Source organism: Apteryx rowi, unplaced genomic scaffold (assembly GCF_003343035.1).
Source record: "Apteryx rowi isolate R43461 unplaced genomic scaffold, aptRow1 scaffold_21, whole genome shotgun sequence".
Taxonomy (NCBI): Eukaryota; Metazoa; Chordata; class Aves; order Apterygiformes; family Apterygidae; genus Apteryx; species Apteryx rowi.
The window spans coordinates 3,671,661-3,690,591 of record NW_020448419.1 but is presented as its reverse complement, the minus strand read 5'-3'; the positions used below and the strand labels follow the sequence as shown (position 1 = coordinate 3,690,591).

The 18,931-nt window shown below is 41.7% G+C and overlaps 1 protein-coding gene across 1 annotated transcript in view; it reads right to left on the bottom strand.

Annotated features, from left to right (window-relative positions):
• The window catches only part of PLCB1 (phospholipase C beta 1), a 484,775-nt gene that overhangs the window by 797 nt on the left and 465,047 nt on the right, over nucleotides 1–18,931 (bottom strand). The window lies entirely within an intron of this gene.

Sequence of the window (18,931 nt, the reverse complement as noted above, 5' to 3'; positions counted from 1 at the left end):
AAGTTACATTATCTGATTAATGCAGTATGTGTCTTGGACATTACTGGGGAAAGTGTCACATCATTAACAGGATGTAAAAGGCATGCAGAAAGAAATCTGGCTATCAGTCTTCAGGAAGTTGTGGGCCTTTCCCAGTATTTATTTGTATAGCCTTTGTTTTTAATGCCCATATTAGGACTGCACGATCCATTATTTAAAAACATTAATGTGTATGAAGGGTTCAACTGAAGACAAAGCCAATTTTTTCATCATGACCAAATCTGATTATGGCAGGAAGAAAAGGGGTGAGTTCCAAAGCCAAACCCTGCTAGCTCTCCATCCATCCACCCACCCACCCATCCATCCGTCTTCTTAAAAAGAGGGAGTCAGATTCTGCTAACTGTAGCTGCAGCAGTTTTGCAATAGTTTATTAGGTAATTATATCTTGAACTAGATTGTATTTTTTCAGGGATGTATAAAGACGCTATGAATTCTAATTCTTCAGCTCTATGCTTGAGTCTACCCAATCTAGTTTCATGTCTCCTTCATCCCACTGCAACAACTCTCATCAGGTAATATAAATCTCCACTCAAACTTTAGGACCTGTACTACTCTTAACCTCTGTGACCTGTCCACAGCATGTGACTTCACCACTACACCTCCCTCTTGAGCTCTTCCAACCCTGTTCCCCACACTGCTGTCCTGGTTTTCATCCTGCATCTCTGACTTCTCCTCTTCTCCTGATGTGCAAATCAATGTCCTCATGTGCAAATCAATGTCCTTAGCTCACCTGGTCTAGTTCTACATTCCTTAATTAGACAAATTTTGCAGCTTTTCCTCCTCAAGATCTAAGATCTGACCTTTTCCTTTTGTTTCTTCTGCAAAAGCTCATTTCCAGTCTTGAGTCTGGCAATATTCCTCCTGTTCCAGCCTCTACTGCCCACCTCTGTGCTGCAGTGCTGACAAACACGATGAGTCTGAGGCATAAATGGTTGTATTATATATACCTTGGCTCTAAAATATACATTTGTATCTACTGTTAGACAGTCACTACCTTAACTACCCTTCTTTCATGTTGTACTCACTCTTTTTTTCTGAACTCTCCTGTTTTCTGGCTTTATGTCTAGATACAAGTTCTTGAAGGGATCCTCTTTTCTTCTTCGTTTTGGTAACACCTCCAACAGGATGTATAATATCAGAGAGAGAGAGAAACAGTGCCGTAGCATGGTCGGCAGGAAAAACCCACAAAAGATGCTGATCATCACGCATTGCCTAGCCCATTGCCTGGGCCCCTGCAGCCCAAAGCCCCCTGGGCTGCTGGAATGCACTTCAATGCCTGGTAGCTGTGCTGCCAAAAATAAACAGCAGCAATTGCAGCAGGGAACAACACTGGCACTTTGGGCGCCACATGGAGATTTACTAGTAACTGGTTCCTGTTGCAGAGCACCAGTGACGGATGCCTAGTGCCTAATAAGCTTCTCAGCCACCAAGAGGCTACCGTCTGCACTGGTTTCTATTTCAGAGTGACAGCAAGCATGGCATTCACACTGGTCACTTTGTAGATCCAGCCTGCAATATATGTAGCAAAGATGCTATTCTAGACAAAAGGTCAGTCAAATTTCACTGTGTCATCATGGTGAAATCATGCTTTTGGTTACTGTTCATTACTAAATATCCAGGAGCAGACCAAAATCTAAAGAAATCACTATATTATCAGCATTCATCTGTTCAGATCCAAGAAGAGCTTGCAAGCCCAAAACTGTGTCTTATTTCTCAAACTCTGTTAGTTGTTCTAATAAAAGATACTACTTCAGTAAGCAAACTATGCCTTGCCTGGGAACTTGTTCACAGTCAGGGCTGTAATTCCTTTGCTCCACCTACAAGCACTGCTTGTTGCTTGACCTTAGTTAGCCTCCAACCAGCCTGCTCTCCAACCTTGCCTGGATTACGCGGCCAGTTTTGGCAACCAATAACCACATGATAAAATTGCAGAGCTGACTTGTTTCCCAGTCCACTTTGCCTCCTGGAGTCTCATAAAACCTTCCTCTTCCCTGTGAAGATGCTAAAATAAAGGTCTTGCAGAATGGTAACACATCTCACAGAAGGAAGAGCAATCAAGTGAGGCAGCTCCATCCATTCTTTCCAGGGAGTCACAGTTAAACCTGGTCGTTTGTACTAACTAGCATAGTTAGTTAATGCTGCCAAATGAACACCCGTGTTGCTTAAAAACGAAAAGAGGGGGCAGAGAGGAGTCTCTGTTTATTTGTGGCGATTATACAAAGGTGGCATCACAGTTAGAGATTTATGCGAAACGTGAGACCAAAAAAATCCTTGAGTTCATCCAGAGCAGCCAAATGCTCTGTTCATATCAGACACGCGTGTCCGAATGATGCGGTGACCCCACTGCCTGGGCACAGTGGCTGCAGGAAAGGGCAGTTCCTGGGCTTTTGCAGTGATGGATGAGGCAGGAGCGCATGGGGCCTGCTGGAGGGGCTCTGAGCACGCTGTGCGCTACCGGCACCGGGCTCCACCATGTTTCTCTGCTCAGGAGCACTTGCAGCAGGGCACGGGGCTGCCAGCGCCGCTCGGCAGCAGTGCCCGGGCACACCCCGCAAAGGAGTTATTCAGCCCGAGCACCCGCAAGCACAGGCAGCTCTGCACACAGTCTTTTTTTAAGTCTAGAAGTCATGGGAATAGCTCTGGGGCATTGGAAGACAAAGCTTTATATAAGGGTATGAATGTCTTTATACAGGATGGTCACGGGGCGAGGCAGGGCAAATGGCTGCCGCATTTCTGCACCTCATTGTCACATACAGAAGCAGTGAATCTGCAAATTTTGGGCACCTCAGAAAGAGGTATGTAAATTCAAAAGCCAGAGAAGACCTCCTGGCTCTCAACTTCCTTTAGAACCCAGATTTGCTTAATTAGATTTAAGGGAACTAGAAATGTTTGAAATACATCAGAGACTGAACCTTATTTCAACCTAGTGCAACCCTATGCACGTTGTTAGATAGCAGTTATGTCTAATATTCACCTCTTACAGCACCTCCAGTGGATAATCCCCCCGAAGTCGAGTGTTTAACAGAGATTACATGACTCTGGAGCTACCTCTCTCTCTTCAGCACCTCTAGAGACAGCCTACATAGATGAGACCTCTAATCGCGAGAAGGTTGAAGTTAGGCGAGAAGGGGCAGACACTAGCCAAGGAGGCTTGATGAAAACTGCAACAGTGTGTAAGAATTAGTTTCCTTTCTGATTTCAAAGGCATTGGCAGTCCTTCCCCCCGCTCAGCTTCAGACAAGCATGTACAGAGTCCAAAGCGACCACGCAGGACTCCAGCAGAAATGAGGCAGCGCAGAAGTGGTGAGCTGGGGCACAACACGGCCGTCCGAGGCACGCGAACCCTCCCCGGTGAGCTGAGCACCTGCAGACCTGGGTCGGCCTCAGGAGGCTTTGGCTGTATTTCTTGTGAAACCACCGCTCCCAGCACGACACTAACAGCTGCAGGCCCAAGTTACAGAAACAAGATCCAGTTCTGAGGCTGCTTGCTTAAAATCAGTCGATTCATCTAAAAAAATAAATAAAAATCTGTTTTTCTTTTAAAAGTCTCAGCGTCCCCCTGCCAAGCAGTGGTGCCAATATTTTGTGGCCTTACAGGGATGTTATTGCCCATTCTCTAACGAAAGGCGGCACTCCGGTTAGCAGCAGTAGGCACACTCATCTTGTCCTTTGCTGGCTGATTACCCAACCGAGCTCCGTGTCAGGTATCATCACGAAACAGGGAGCTCTGAAGTGGGTTTGCGCTCCCTAGAAAGGCACGCAGCCTTTTGCTGTTGGCCACCCGGCTGTTTAAAATGTCGGTGTTCGCTGTTATTCCTCGTCATCCAGTCCCGCTGGGCGCTGAACCCGAGGGGGCCGGAGAGCCCCCGAGGAACCTTGGCCCCTGCGAGCGCCGCTCCACGGCTGCGACGCTGCCCAATGGAGAGGCTTCGTCTCCTCTCTGGCAGTATAAACATCAAACAGCATCACTGAAATGGCTGTCTTACTTCCCCCTTGTATTTTAAACTCAACAGTAATGCTGTTTAAGACATTATGACTGAAATAAATCAATTCCTTTGAGCCCATCCCTTTGTCATTTGAATAACACCTTCGCTTTCATGCTGAAGAAAAGCCATCTTTTTTCAGCTGTACGATCTTCTATTGAAGCCGCTGACCACCTCCCCTAGTGTGTAAGAGCTGACGGTAAGGTTACTCCTTCATTGCTGGCTCAATGGCTGGGAAGCCGGGAATCCTTCTGTCACCTCTCCCACACAGGAGGGAATGACAGAGAGCAGCAGAGCCACTCGCTCTTGTCAGACCATTGCCACAGCTGGAAAAGGCAAGGCAGGTTCATGTTTCAGAGCGTATGCCTGACCCAAACCGGAAAAAAAAAAAGAGTATATGCTAGAATCAACAATATACTGCAAAGCCTTGACCTTAAAACAGAATTCACAGAATCAAATCTGCATAAAATGAAGTGAGCCATGGACGTGCCAAAAGCTGCCCTTTCAGAGGGGCTGAGGCATATTTTTGGTAGCTCTTGCACTCATAATGCACCAACGGAGCAGGCAGCAAAGGATGTTTGTTTGTGCATAAATCTCTCTGTACCACTGGCGCCTCTACTAGACTCAGGCCCAGCACGGCCTTACCATTCAGTCTGCTACACACTTGGGTTGCCTCCCATATAAAAATCCACCTATCCAGATTCCTCTGTTAGGATACCCTGTAGCTGATAAACCAAGTGACCTACACTTGCTTTCAGGTGTTTGGAGATAGACAAGGAGGGGAAAATGAGAAGGGTAATTAGAAGGGCAGATCATTATCTGGACCGTTGTTCCCATTAACACACGACAACCTTCTTCCTTCTGCTCTCTCATTATCTGTCCTCTTATCTATCTTCTATCATCTCTTTAATCCCAACAGAAATACTGATTAATGTCACCTCCATACAAATACTCTCAAACCACGCTCCTTTAGCATCCTAGAATGGCTGGAAACATTATTTCTTGTTCGGATAAATCTCATTCCCATATATTTTACTTACAAGCAATAAGTTAACACTTTAAAACTTGGAGCCATCATTACAAGTTTGCAATGGGGTCCCTTAGGGACATAAGATAAATTGCATTAGTCACTCTTAAAAGCAGCAGCCATAAGATTTTACTCTTGGATGTATGTTTCTATCTATCTACCTTTTATTTCTTACCCAGCAGTGGTAGTTAAAAAACATCAGCTGAACATCATATCAGCTTTACAGAATGGGTATTTATTATCACCACGTTACAGATGAAAGCAGAGAGATTAAGCTCATATCGGGATCAACAGTCAGAAGGTACCATGCTAAATGACGGCTGGTGTGAAAGGGCCTCTCCTCCACAGTTCTGATGATGGCATATCGTACTATATGTGCACCAGCACATGCCTGGAACAGCCTGTGGACCAGTGAGGGACCAAGGTGCCCTTCATGTAACTTGTGTGCTTTGTGATTATGTTACCCATTGCCCAGGATAATGGCAGATATGTTGATGCTTCGATTATGACTGTCCTGCCGTTGTTGGTGCTGCCCCGGCTTCCGTGTGGTTATCACGACTGAGGGCCCCCCTCGGACCTCAGCCAGCCGTTAGGCAGTGTGGCAGAGCAGGGGCATGGGCTGGAGTGCTCTCTTGTGCCCCAGTCTGACAAGACTGTATCCTTTGAACCTGACCTGCAACCAGCCCAGCAGCTAGCAGTACAGATGGAAAACACACAGGGCTTTACATGACTAAGCCTGTACTTCAGCTAGCAGTTAAGACATAACCAGAGGCCCTGGTGGCTAGCCAAATGCCCTAGCTGATTGCTCAGCTGATAGTCACATTCCTTTTAATTCAAAGGGATCTTCAGCATCCTTGGTTACAACTGCTTTCCAAAAAGGGTCATCATTCAAAGAAAGGCCTGAGCAACACTTCCTCAGAATGTGGGAGATGAAAATGAATAGGGTCATTCAGCTTAAAGCAAGGAAAATGCATGAAAGGAAAGGAGATATGGTATTATTAAAACTATTTATATCATTTATACCTAGGCGTCATTATTGAACCTACCAAAATAACATAGCATAGCATTAAAATAGGGAACACAGCATTAAAAGTAGTGACTGTGATCAATAAGGAATCACAGAAGCAGAAATTGTGGTTTCAGACTATTCTGATCAACCCCCTGCAGACTTTCGTATACTTGCAATGTGATCTAATGAACTTCTGTTTCCACCAAGAGCAAAAATAAAACGATCACATGAAAAACTCAACGTGCTGCCAACACAAGTTACCAGGAAGACTGAAGTTCACATAGACTGTTCTGGTTAAAAAGAAAAAAAAAAGCTTACCGTGTGCATTAAAACAACTAATAGTCTAAAATGTGCCCCAAACTGTCTCTAATGAGTAAGCCTGTGGTCATAGAGACCAAAGGAGTTCCCAATCCTGCTGTTATTGAAGCACCTACACAAACATTACGCACACAGCAAATTTAGGGAGGCATCAGTGGGCTAATGCTGTTGCCAAGGTGTGGTGGAAGTCTATTGCCTCTACCACACGGTCAGATTCAGCAGCTCCCTGAAGACAACAGGCAGACATGCAGCAGGTAGATATGCACAACCTCCACACCGACCTCCTTCCCTTCACCTTTCTAGCCTGAGGGAAACAGAAGTGGTGGGGAGAAACCACGTCCAAGACATTGGTGCCACAGCAACGCCTTTGAGGCTGTTAATGTGAACGCTGATGCTCCCTTCTGTTGTACCTTAGCAGCGGCATTTAGGAAGCCGGCAATGGGTTTTCAAACTACTTTCTCCTGTCTTCCTTCCCCATCCAGCTACTGATGCTGAACGCCTGGTCTGCACAGTGATGTGACCTCATAACGTATGTCTCCTGATGAAAGATCAGGAGATCCCAACCCAGAGGCAGCTATCCTATGCAAAGGCAGCCCGCTTCCACACAGGGACTGAGATTCATTCCACCTCACACTTCTTTTTTAAAACATAAATATATTTTCAACACAAAATAACTGAAAAAGCATCTAAATAATTCATCTTCAGGCAAAAATATTTTGAGAAATTTGTGTCTAAAATACAACTGGTCAAATATTTTGGTGAAAAAAAATTTCTCTAAAAAAATCTAATTTTATTGAATCAAAATCTTTCATTAAGGCCATATTTACTTTGATGAAGTTTTTCCAATGAAAAATATTCAGAATGACTCACAATAAACTTTTTTTAATGTCAGAGTTTCCATTCTGCTTACAATTTTTCTGTAAGGCCAATTTTTTGAGTTTTGTGTTTCTTTTTTCCATCCTTTTAATTCATCTAATGTTGCATCATTCATAAATATTTTGTTTCCCATATCACATGCTTTCTTGCTCTTATTGAAAAATAATCAAAATGTTCTGGCTTAACAACCCCAGTAAAAATGCACTCTAAGGACTAAACAGCTTGGTATCTCCAACAGTTTCTGACATTTCCAACAGGAAAGCCTTTATTGTCAAGTTTGTGAAAAGCTTTTCCCAGCTTTTGAGTTCTGAATCCAAATGTGAGATATTTGTAACTTGTGTTAATTTACCTTGAGATAGGAGAGAGCAAAACATCAAAATAATGACATTTTTAGTACATGTCAAAAAAATGACATTCTTTAGTACATGGATATTGCATCTATTCACCTGTTGTCATTTGATACAAATTTCTATCCATAATTACTGTGGCAGTACCAGCATGCCGTATATTTAATTACATATAACTACTGCCTGTTCCTTATGTTTTATTGATGATAAAACTCAACTGTATTAATTTATTCGACATAATTTGAACAGAATTTTTTAGACAAGAGGTAATGACTGGTCACTACATGATTTATAACAAAAGGGGACCGCAACCTCAACAGGACTTAAAAATGTAACTGCTTCTGTTTAGCAAAGTTCCCATTTTCTTTTTTACATACCATTGGAATGAACTGTTTATTTTCTTAACACCAGTGACACAGATGTTTCACTGATCAGTGAAAGGATACCGCAGCAGAAATACTGGTCTGAGATTATTGCCCCTTTCTCACTCCTCCCCCATTTCTCTAAATCTGCTAAAGCTTATACTTATTTTTCTTCCTGTAAATGTTTGACCCATGTGCCTAAAGATAATTTTGAATAGAGGATTTGGGGCTTTTATGACTGCATCAGACAACAAATATGCATAATGTCAGTGACCTCAATTTAGCTTCCAAAATAGCACATACAGGACTCCCAGATTAAGGGTACAGAGAGCAAGCAAGCTGCTCTTCTGCTGCTTTTCATTTTCAGAGCTTACTTAATTAGATAGTCATTCTGGAGGGATGCAGCATTAAAAGATATATGGGTAGCAAGAATTGTTAAAAGCAGATGGAGGCTCAATAACAGGGAGAGTGAAATTGAGGACCAGAGCTCAGGGATCAAGTGATTTATAGGCAGCAATTTTCCCTTATTGGAAACAGGAGGAGTTTCTTATTAAGGACTATGTTATTCCCTCCACTAAGCAGATTTCTGCTGGGAAGGCAGAGGAGGAAGGACTGCTGTGTCCCCCTGCAGCATGCAGAGCGGCATGGGAGGCCGCAGGCAGACGGTGGGTGGCCAGAGGTGAGGTCGGTGGGCTGGAGCAGCCCTGAGGACAACCTCTGCGGGCCCCTCCGAACGCCACATACCCACCCTCTGCAACGTGCAACTCAGGAGAGGGGCCCAAGAAAGCAGCTGGGAAATCCAGGGCTGAGGGGGAAAACAAGGACGGAAAGGAGCGTGGAAGCACACTGGGAAAGGAGAGTTAACATCCCCGTGTGTGCAGGGCTCATTAGAGTGAACTGAAGAGGTGAAGGAAAGGGTTTTTTCTTTTTCTCAGTGACTACAAGCTAGCGCATAAAGGAGCGTGCCATCGTGTTAACATTTGAGCCTAACACAGCTACTCAAGGACAATATAGCTAAGCATGAAAAGAAACTGCTCAGGCAGCTGAGGTTTTATCTCAAAAGATGCTGGAGTGTGGAATCATTAAAGAAAACCTAAGGGCACTCGTAACAAAGAAGGTATGGGGAACATGCATTATACTAGCTAAAATGACAGATGGTGCAGGAATGGCTTTGCATTGACTAGAAAGCTTCCTATAATGATTACTGTCCTCAGACAAGGACAGTCTCAGTGGATGCCTATCACTACCTTTAAAAATAATGGTTAAGTCATGGTAAACAAATAGTCCAAAAGCATTCATCATCATCAACAGCAAGAACAGCAGGGAGGGAGAACTGCCTGCCAAATCTTGTCCTCCCACTGTCACAGTGGGATTTTGCCATGTGGGACAGTAACCTCCAAAAACACAGTCTTCCAACAGCAGCTCCAGATGTCTCCTAAGTGAGACACTGTCAAGGCCAGAGCTCTCCTGGAATGTTTTTGCTTAGATGCACCATGGAAGCAAATAGGGCCTGCTAGGCCCCTTTCTACCTCCTCTCACTGAATTAGTCTCATGGACTCCAGATACCAGCACCCCACTTTTCAGACCATAAGAGACGTGGGCGACACCAACTCCAGCGCTTCCTGAGCTCCCAGCTCCAAAGCCCCTTTCTCCCAGAAAAAGCTCCCACAAGACCTTACACACCTAGCCAGTCTTCCTGCAGTCTGGCAGTCTTCCTGCCCTGGCAAGCTCTCCATACTACTACTGGAAGTCCGGGGCTCTTGCTAAGTGAGTAGCTGCATTTTGGAGGGACCCACGTCTGTGCCCCCCCACCCCTCATTTCCCTGCATTTCCTGCCCACAGGTTTTGCCGTCCAGATACTCGGTTTTCTATTTGCCTCTGCAAAGACCAAAATGGCAAGAACAAACTCTGCTTCCTAAATCGCCCCAAGATGCGCTTGAAAAAATCACTAGAACACCTCTATAACAAAACACTTCACAAGCCAAGGAGTCTAAAAATTGTACATGGTGTTATCTTTCCTTACATATACTACCCCTTCGCCTTCCTCTGACTGCTATCTTTCATGTTTCAACTTTGTGTCTCTTCCTACTAAACTAAAGGTGATTTGCTATGCCTTCTCTAATGTACAACCAGTTCCCATACAAACGAGTTCTTTAATATCTGCTGTCTCAAGTCATTAGACTGTAACCTCAGGGCCTTCATCAATCGGTGTCTCCCCCTTTATTAACTGCAACCTCAGTTAAACCTTTGGGACTGTGAAGGAAACTGGGACCCGGGCTTCTAGATTCTGGCACTCTCATAAAGAAACTTTTATCTTCTTTGTTTTTAGTAAGCAGAAACCTATTCCAAGAGCTAATTAAAAATAAATGTTTGAATGATAAGATGGCTATCAGCAGGTGCCCAGGTTATATGTGTTTTATATATACACATGCCTGTACTGTACCGCTGCTGAAAACTTCAGAGATAGAGAGGCTACTTGCAGCAAGAGCCTGAACAGGTGATCTTTTGCTGCCAATAGTGGTATTATCGTTCGCAATTTCAGATCATTTTAAGGAAATCGCTTGTACTGAATTCTGTGAGGGGATTTTCTTCACAATAACTTTGTTTCCTATTTTTTCGGCAGTACAGTTTCTGCTCGTGCAAAGCCCTGCTCTGTGCTTTGTAAGCTGTATATTTGGAATCATTCTTTTTTCTGATGACTATTTTGTGTAATTGTTTCCTTTTGTGGATAAAGTACTTTCTTAAGCTGTCAGTGTTTTTTTGATGACTCTATAAATATGTGACCTATGTATCTCATGATGCATATGAATAAAGATAATTTGAGCTGGTATGAATGGGAAAAAAATCCTTGCTCCATGAATATGCAAGACATTTTAGGGCCAGATTCTGTTCTTTTTCATTATCACTGGAGTAACTGAGTTAACGTCACTGCAAGCAAAAGACAGTCTGCTGTTTCAGTGCAGTAAATCCAGAGAAACTCCACTGAAGTCATGGCTATTGTCAGATACTGCTCTTAGTTTACTGAGGTGGATCCAGGATAAATAACTCTACTGATACAGCTCAAATAGAGGTTCTTAATCATCCCTTTTATAAAGTGCTGTCCGTATTTTGGATACTGTCTTCAAAACAAAGAAGAAAAAACTCAGTGTATCATTATCTTCTAATGATGGTGATTTTTTCAATCCCATGATGCCTCCAAGGCACCCTGTAAACAGGCAGCTGACTGTCCAGCAGCAGAGGCCTTGGAAGAGTAGCACTATTGTAACTCTCAGCTCAAGGGGCCATAATAGTCCCTCAGAAACTCCTTTTAAATGACATCTTGAGATTACGACAGAAACAATAGATTCCAGAAATATTTCAAATCCCATGTGAACCACAGAAAACACGAATCTCAAAGCTGCGCAGCGTCGCAGCGGCTGAGCAGGATGTCCCAAAGGTGCAGTGGAATCCACACAGCCCGTTATATAATGTGTTTTGCCTAAAAGTGCTGCTGTCCTGCAGAGTCAGTGGTTCCGGTTGTTTTTGAAAGAGGAGCAAGACAAGACATGAAAGCTTCAGGTGCTTAAGGCATAAAGTGTGAGGGCTCAGGAGCTGACAAAGTAGAGATCAGAAAAAGTTGTGGTGAAACCAGCACCACAGCTTTTGGATTCTTTGCCTAAACTGAACTCTGAATACAGTTTAACAGAGTTTTTTTCAGTCTTGCAAATTCACCTTGCTAATAGATAATGACAGTGTCGCCTGTGCCTGATCTTTGGCAGGACATCTCTAGTAGGTCATTTCAGTATCGCAGAAAATTCCCTCTAAGCAAAGAGATTTCTTCTCAGATATTACAATAAAATGAAAAGGAAACAAATGATCTATTTTCTGTTCCTCTCTAGTGGCACCACTGTGCTACTCAATGGCAATGGCACAGACTCATCCATCCCATGGCTGAAGCTGACACCTCCTTTCACCGCGATACCCTGCTCTACCTTTGCTACTCAGCCCAAACTCTCAAGCCTGTTCAGAGTAATAAGAGCTCCTAACATGCACTGAGGTTTGTGTGTCTTGCGACTAGCGCTTCTTGAAGAGAATGTTTTTAAGGTACATGCTCAGTGTAATTTCCATGCTGCTGATTATTGTCAGGGTGCTGCGCAGAGTTTTAAAAGTAAGCCATCATTAGTTCAAAAAATAATCACACTGATAAAGCCTTATACAGCACTTTGAAGTTTATCTTGCACTGACTGGACCTTTCCACATCATAAAGACTGCAGCATCAAACTTCGCTGAAAAGGCTGGTTGGAAAATTACTGAGCTCTCCTTCTGTTAATATCCTGTTAAAAATGAATGCTTTTAGACTAGAAAGCAACCACTCACTGAATAAAGATCAAAGGCATAGACTGTTTCTTTGAAAATCTTTTCAAGTAGTTACTGTTCTGTAATCCCTTGTGAAAACGAAGGCTATGCCAAAATATTTACTATCTCACTAACAACATGCATCTGGCTTCATCTTTACTATTAGCAGACATGTGCATTGAATCTCACCAACCAATTTATTTGCATGAGACAATTTAGTGACCAACCCATTATTTTCTCACATAACAACCTAATGAAAAAATCTATTCAGAATGTAAAGCTGAAGTATCTGAGACACATAGACTAATGAACGCAGTTGAATGTGCACATGATAGTTACATTAGGCAAACACTGGGGAATATTTCTAGCATTTATAGCAATGATACAATTCTAGCAATGCTCTTTGGTTTCTTTAGAATTCGGCAGCAGGGAGAACTGAGGTTGCGTAAGGACAAGAAATAACAACATTTCAAACTACGGCTTTCTTTGATGAAGTAACATGCAATTTTTTTTCAGTGGAGTAGTCTGGTTTTTATCACACACACCTGCCTCTAAACATAACAATAAAAGGAAAAGCTTCATATGACATATTTGATACGCTCTTTTTAAAGAAAATTCCCTGTACCTTACTTCACCACCACACATTATTTTTTCCAGAAGACCAGCAGAGATTAATTGGAGGAATGAGTGAATGTTAGCATACTCTTCTGTAGGAATCTATGTCTTAATCTTTTTGGAAGATATTTTTTAAAATAAATTAGAACTAGCTGTTTCTGAAAAATAAGATGTAGATACCCAAGCCGTTTACATGCTTTTAAATCTTTGAAATTTTAAACTATTGTACTAAAACAATAGGGAGTTTAAAACTACTCTCAGATACCCAGAGTTTGAGGCAGGTGCTGACCAATAACTTACATTAAATTACAAACATTCACATTCATGAAAGCAATATCTTTGTGAGCAAACATGAAACTTCCTAAGTGCTCAGAAAGCAATCTAACCAAGAACAGCTGTTGGAGTGTTTCATGAAGAGTAGGCTTGGATGGAAACCACTTTGGGAAGGCACACAAGAGAAGACCACAAGCACATTCTGACCCTGCAGCTGAGTTGTATACTGGCTTTTGCTATGCTGGTTCACGGATGGAGCTAGGTGACGTCTTATTTTTACTTATTTTTCACAGTTTATTTGTCAAAAAATCAGTTTTGGCAGGATTAATCAGTATTTCCCCTAGATTTTGCCCTTTTTTGAACCGTTGCTGGTGTTTTCAGTCCATTCAGGATGAATTACTGAAATTCCCTCAGTTTTTTTGTTAGTATACACTAGTTAAAAATCAAGCGGCAAAATAAACACATATTCCCACACTTATTCCTTGAGGGTGACATTTTCGAAACCGCCCAACACGGGCTTAGCTGTATGCCTAGCAAGAGTGTAACAGTGGAGACAGAGCTACTGTCCCTCCTTTTTCAGTATTTAGGCCTCTGCCCTTCCAAGAGGACAGTGTCATTAATGACACAGTGTTCCCAAGAAGGGAGAGTTTTGAGACTGAGTTTAACAACGAGAAGAGGCTGGGACTCCATTTAAAGTTATTATATAAAGAACAGCAAAGCCAAGATGCCAGTGCCAGTGCTATTAAAAATACAAAGTCTGATGCAGTTCATGGCTGTTCTATGTTCATATAATACTATTATCTTCGCATCTCACTACTTCCGCCATTATTTCATCCATATATCCACCAATTCTCATTGTTTTGTGCTGTATTACACAGCAAGCATTTTTTGACTTGGGAAGCAAAATTAGTATGGAATTTTAACTGCAACTCTTAAAAACTTTGTAGCTTAATGTAAGAGCCACACTGCCCAGAGGTTCTACCTAATTAAAAATAGCCTGATGGTTTTTACTTCCCAATACTACAATGAACTTAAAAGGAAAGAAACTCCTCTTCTTGTCTATGCAATGGGAGGTTAATGAAGCCATCCTCATGATTAAGTTCAAGGGATTAATGTCTCAGTTCAGTTGTTTTTTATTTAAACATTTTTTTCAAAGGTCAAATTACCCCTCAAGTTTAAATGAACCTTACAGAAAACTTTATTTTAATGATCTTTAGCAAGCATCCCACAACACAAAAATTGACATATAAGGCAGTTTTATAACGCTAGATAAATAATAGTCTGTCCCACTGTTACACAGAGTAGCTTGAACTCATGCCTCTTAAAGGGCTCACCCAAAGTTCACTCAAGCCAGTAAGAAAACAGTGATTGACTTCAAAGGGTTTTGGAACTGACAGCACTGCCAACCATGTAAGTACAGGCAAAAACTAACTAGGTCAAATGAAAGAACCTCTGGCACAGAACAGCATAAAGTGCACACTCCTTCACAAGCAGAGATCTGCAACTAATCTGAATCAGAAAGAAAGGGTGCAAATGAGGTAAGCTCAATTCCCCTACTGCCCTGTTTCAGAGGTTCAGGATTTTCAACTGTCTTGCCATAGCAATTGAAGGAAGCTGCAAAGCATGAAAGGACAAAGACCAGGAAACAGGGCCAGGTTGCCACTTAAATTCTAAGCCTGTTTCAAAAGACGGGTATGGACAACAAATTCACATGGAGAAGGTCCAAACCTGCCCACCTCCTGTCTCTTTGCATGCAACCTAATGGGGGTTTCTGCTGGGCACCTGAGCTCCATGAAGAAGGGAAACGTCTGACCATGCTTTGCCCTCTTAACATGTAGCATGGATGAAGGAATACCACCTTGAGCATACTGCAACCCAACCAGCCAGCAGATATCCAGAGGTCAGTTCTTCCTAAGTATGGTGGAATATGTAGAGCCTAGGCTAGCAATGAGCAATGATGATCGAAAGTGTGCACATCATAGTGCTTGGCATGTTTAAGTCTGCCCTTTGCTATGCTTTTCACCTTGCACTGCAGCTGGACATCTTAAAGTCCTCCTTAACAGAGCTCTTAATGGTATTCCCACTAGTACAATTTGGTTTTGTGGTTTGACCTTTTGCCAGGAAAAGGGATATACAAATTCCCTAGAAGCTTTTCCAAAGCCAACAGAGACAGGAAATGAAGGGATACTACCACTTACTACCAGTTAGAGAATTCTTATGTCTGGAGAACTTCTGTACACCAGGAATCTTAGAGGGAAAATTGTGTTTGAATGGACTTATTTTCATCAAGTTACCAGGAACTTGAGTTCTATTGAGAATCAGACATGTTTGTCTGATTCAGCTTTATAGGAACAGATAAGACACCTTCCTTAAATCCTTAGTCTGCATTTAGTAGTATGATTGTTTCCCACTCCATTTTTAAAAGACCACTGTGAAGGTTCATGTGAGGAGAAGTTTAGCCTATCAAATGCTTAGGTACCTTCATGGCTGACCTTCCATGGCTGAAAAGTCACTGCCTATTTTTAGAAGTCATGAGCCTTTCAAAAGGACTTGAAAAGCACTATAACATGTACCTAAAGTTAATGTGAGACTTTCCTATTGTCTCTAGAATCTGACCTGATGTCACTTGTGTCTAGTTTGTAACGATGCCAATGGAATTGTTCTTGATTTGTCTCTGCATGCAGCCTTTTCATTCTTATGAAAGAAATACCTAAGTATTCCAAGAATACTTAGCACATGGATAAAAGGGATGGCAAGTAACGTCATTCTACCTTCACTGTTTGTCAGGTAAACCATGCCATTCTGGATTAAGGTAATTAGCATTTTATATTTATTTTTATAACTAGCCTAACAATACACATCTCTTGACAAGATCTTAATGAAAGCAAATCAGAAAAAAAAGAAAAAAGAAATGCCATTTAACATTAAGGGAGTATGGTAATTCACCACATTAATCTAAATTCTACAGCTTTAGTGTTAGTTTTAAAAAGGGAATTATTCTTCCTGAAACTAATCTCAGCAGAATTACTCAGCTCAGTGATAGATTTGGAAGAAAAAAGTGAGCTAACCCAGTGTTGTCATACCCTCCCTTCTCTCCTCTAGAAGTTGTTAGCTATGAACTATAACACTTATTATTTCTGTTACAGTAGCTACCAAAGATCCCAGTTGAGATAGAAAGGAAATTCTTTTGGAAAACTGCTCAGGGAAAAATAATCAAATGTTGGTTAGGATGCACTGCCAATGTCTGCTCAGAAGTTTCGTAGGAACTGTCTCTTCTTCCTCCAGACTCTGTTAGGTCAAAATTCTACTAATTGCTACTAATTGGAATCCCTCAACAAAATCATCTTATAATTAATGTATACCACTGCCAGGGCTGGTTTTATAACCAGCACAACTCCCCTGATTTGAAGTGAGTTGGTTTGTGCATGTATCAGGTCTGAAAGTGATAGAGCCGGCCACTGGTGCAAGCACTACTGCTGCAGACCAGAGTGTGCTTCACAGCATACTTGAAGGTCTCCGTGATAATGGCTGCTCAGTAATTGACAGGAAGAAGCATAAATTTAGCATAATGAGGTAACCACTGGTGGGTAGATGAAAAAATAGTAATGATATGCAGCCAAACTTTTAAAGGAATAACTGTGAGTTGAGCACCTGCAGCATCCACAATAATCACTTGTTTAAGAGCATGTTATCCTTGTCCTTCATTAGGTTGTAAAATCTTACAGGTAGCACTTGTTTTTTATAATCAACATATATAAACAATATGTGTATGCTGCTTCTTCTAACAGAACCATATAAATTATTAGGGACTAATTAAGGAATACGTAAAACTAGTAACTTACAACAGCTCCTTTAAGGTGGTAATGTCTGAAATGACAAGAACTGACGATAGGGATAGGGCAATCCAAAAGGCAGTTTCTCCAGGTATATAAAAGCTCTACAGGTAGCTGCTCTGAGGCTGGCTGCAATACTCTATAGGTCAATGATTTAGACTGAAGGAAAGGAGGAATATCTAGACCTAATCTTTACAATCAGGTAAGATCCCTAAATAATTCACACCAGTTTGTGAATAATTCTTGCAGGGGCTGTAGAATATCTGTTTTCTAACAACTTATTACATACAGCTGTTTGAAGGCAAGTGATGACTTGTATTTTGGGGGTCTTTGCAAAGACAAAAATCAGAATAGGAACAGCTGATCTAACTATATCAGATGTCCACTAGATTAACCCAAATGGAGCCAGTGTATGTTATCCCTTCTAGTTATTACTAGAATTTTGGCTGTCTTTTTAAGAGTTCAGTATCTCTAATCCCCAGAGGATCAGAATTTGAGAAACTGTTCTTTTTTTCTCAAAGCAGATCTAATGCCTCTAATTATACCCTACAGCTGTATCTCCAACTCTTGGATAGCAGGAGAAGTAAACATTTTACACATATTAGTGTTTTGAAGATGTATGCAGATGAATTTGCTGTTATACATGGAGAAGAACAGAAGAGCATAAAACAAAAAAGGAGAACAGAGTAGCGACCCTATGGTATGATTCCTGTATTGTCCAGTTCCTTTGAATCTGTAGAGGCCTTTTGGTTTAACCTGATATGTAAGTAATTTGTGGGCATGGCACTTAGAAGCTGGCTGCATCAAGAGGATGGACCGAAGAGGAAGAGTCCATGCTTAGTTAGACACAAATTTCCTTTAGAGCAGCAAGTGAAGTTACTGGTAACAAAAGGACCAGAACTGCCTTTTGTCCATGCTGTCCTATCCCGTATGGAAGGATTCAGACTCAGCAGGACGGTCAAGCGCAGCATGCAGGATCCTAAGAAGAAAGAGCAGCTCCCAGAAAGGTGGGTCAGATACCATCACTGAGAGGAATCGCTTCCACTGGTACTTTCCTTCCCCACAGATATTCAGAAGGCCCCAATATGTGGCCCCCCTGGAGCCTCATCCAGACCTAAAGCCTACTACAGGAAGAGCAAGCTTTTCTACTAACTTTAATGTGTGCTGGATTTGGTCCTTGGCCTTTCTCATGGAAGTTAAGATAATTCATACAAGTTTAGTTCATCAGAGGGTCAAGCCTGAACTAAGGTGGATCTCATGGAATTTCAGTAGGTCTTTTGCTTTATTTCCACTGAGATGCATGCCATCAAAATGTATAACATGGTCCTTAGAAGTCCAATTTGTTTTTAACCTTTTTTCAGCTATGTTTCTGACTCTTGGTAGCTTCTATCTTGTAAAAGTTTTGTTCTGTGCAAAATGTTATTTAAAAAAAAAAAGGAAATAAACCCAAAAAATATGCAAGTAAACCAAACCTCTTTCAATAAGAAACTCTTTTTCTTTAATGCTCTATCACCGTTTTACTATTACTACGGTACTTGACATCTTCCAAATGCATTAAAAAGTTCTTGAGAAGTCTTACAACTTTACAATGTATTCTATGATGCCAATTCTGATCACAATCTAGTTGAAGATAAGTTTAATGAGCACTACAAAAATACAGGCCTCTTGTGATAAGTGATCAAGTTATTTCAGAAAGCAACTGCATACTTTAAAAACATTGGCTGCTTGTTTTAAAGTCTGTTTAAAATATGTTTGGATTAAGGATATCAGAGACTTAACTTGGACTTTGGGAGTATTCCAAATGATGGTAGGAAAGTATCAGAAATGAGTGAGATTATTAACTTGCAGAAAACACTTCTAGAACAACGACTTACAAAATGCCATCTTTTACCCACTTCATGTAAATGTATTTAG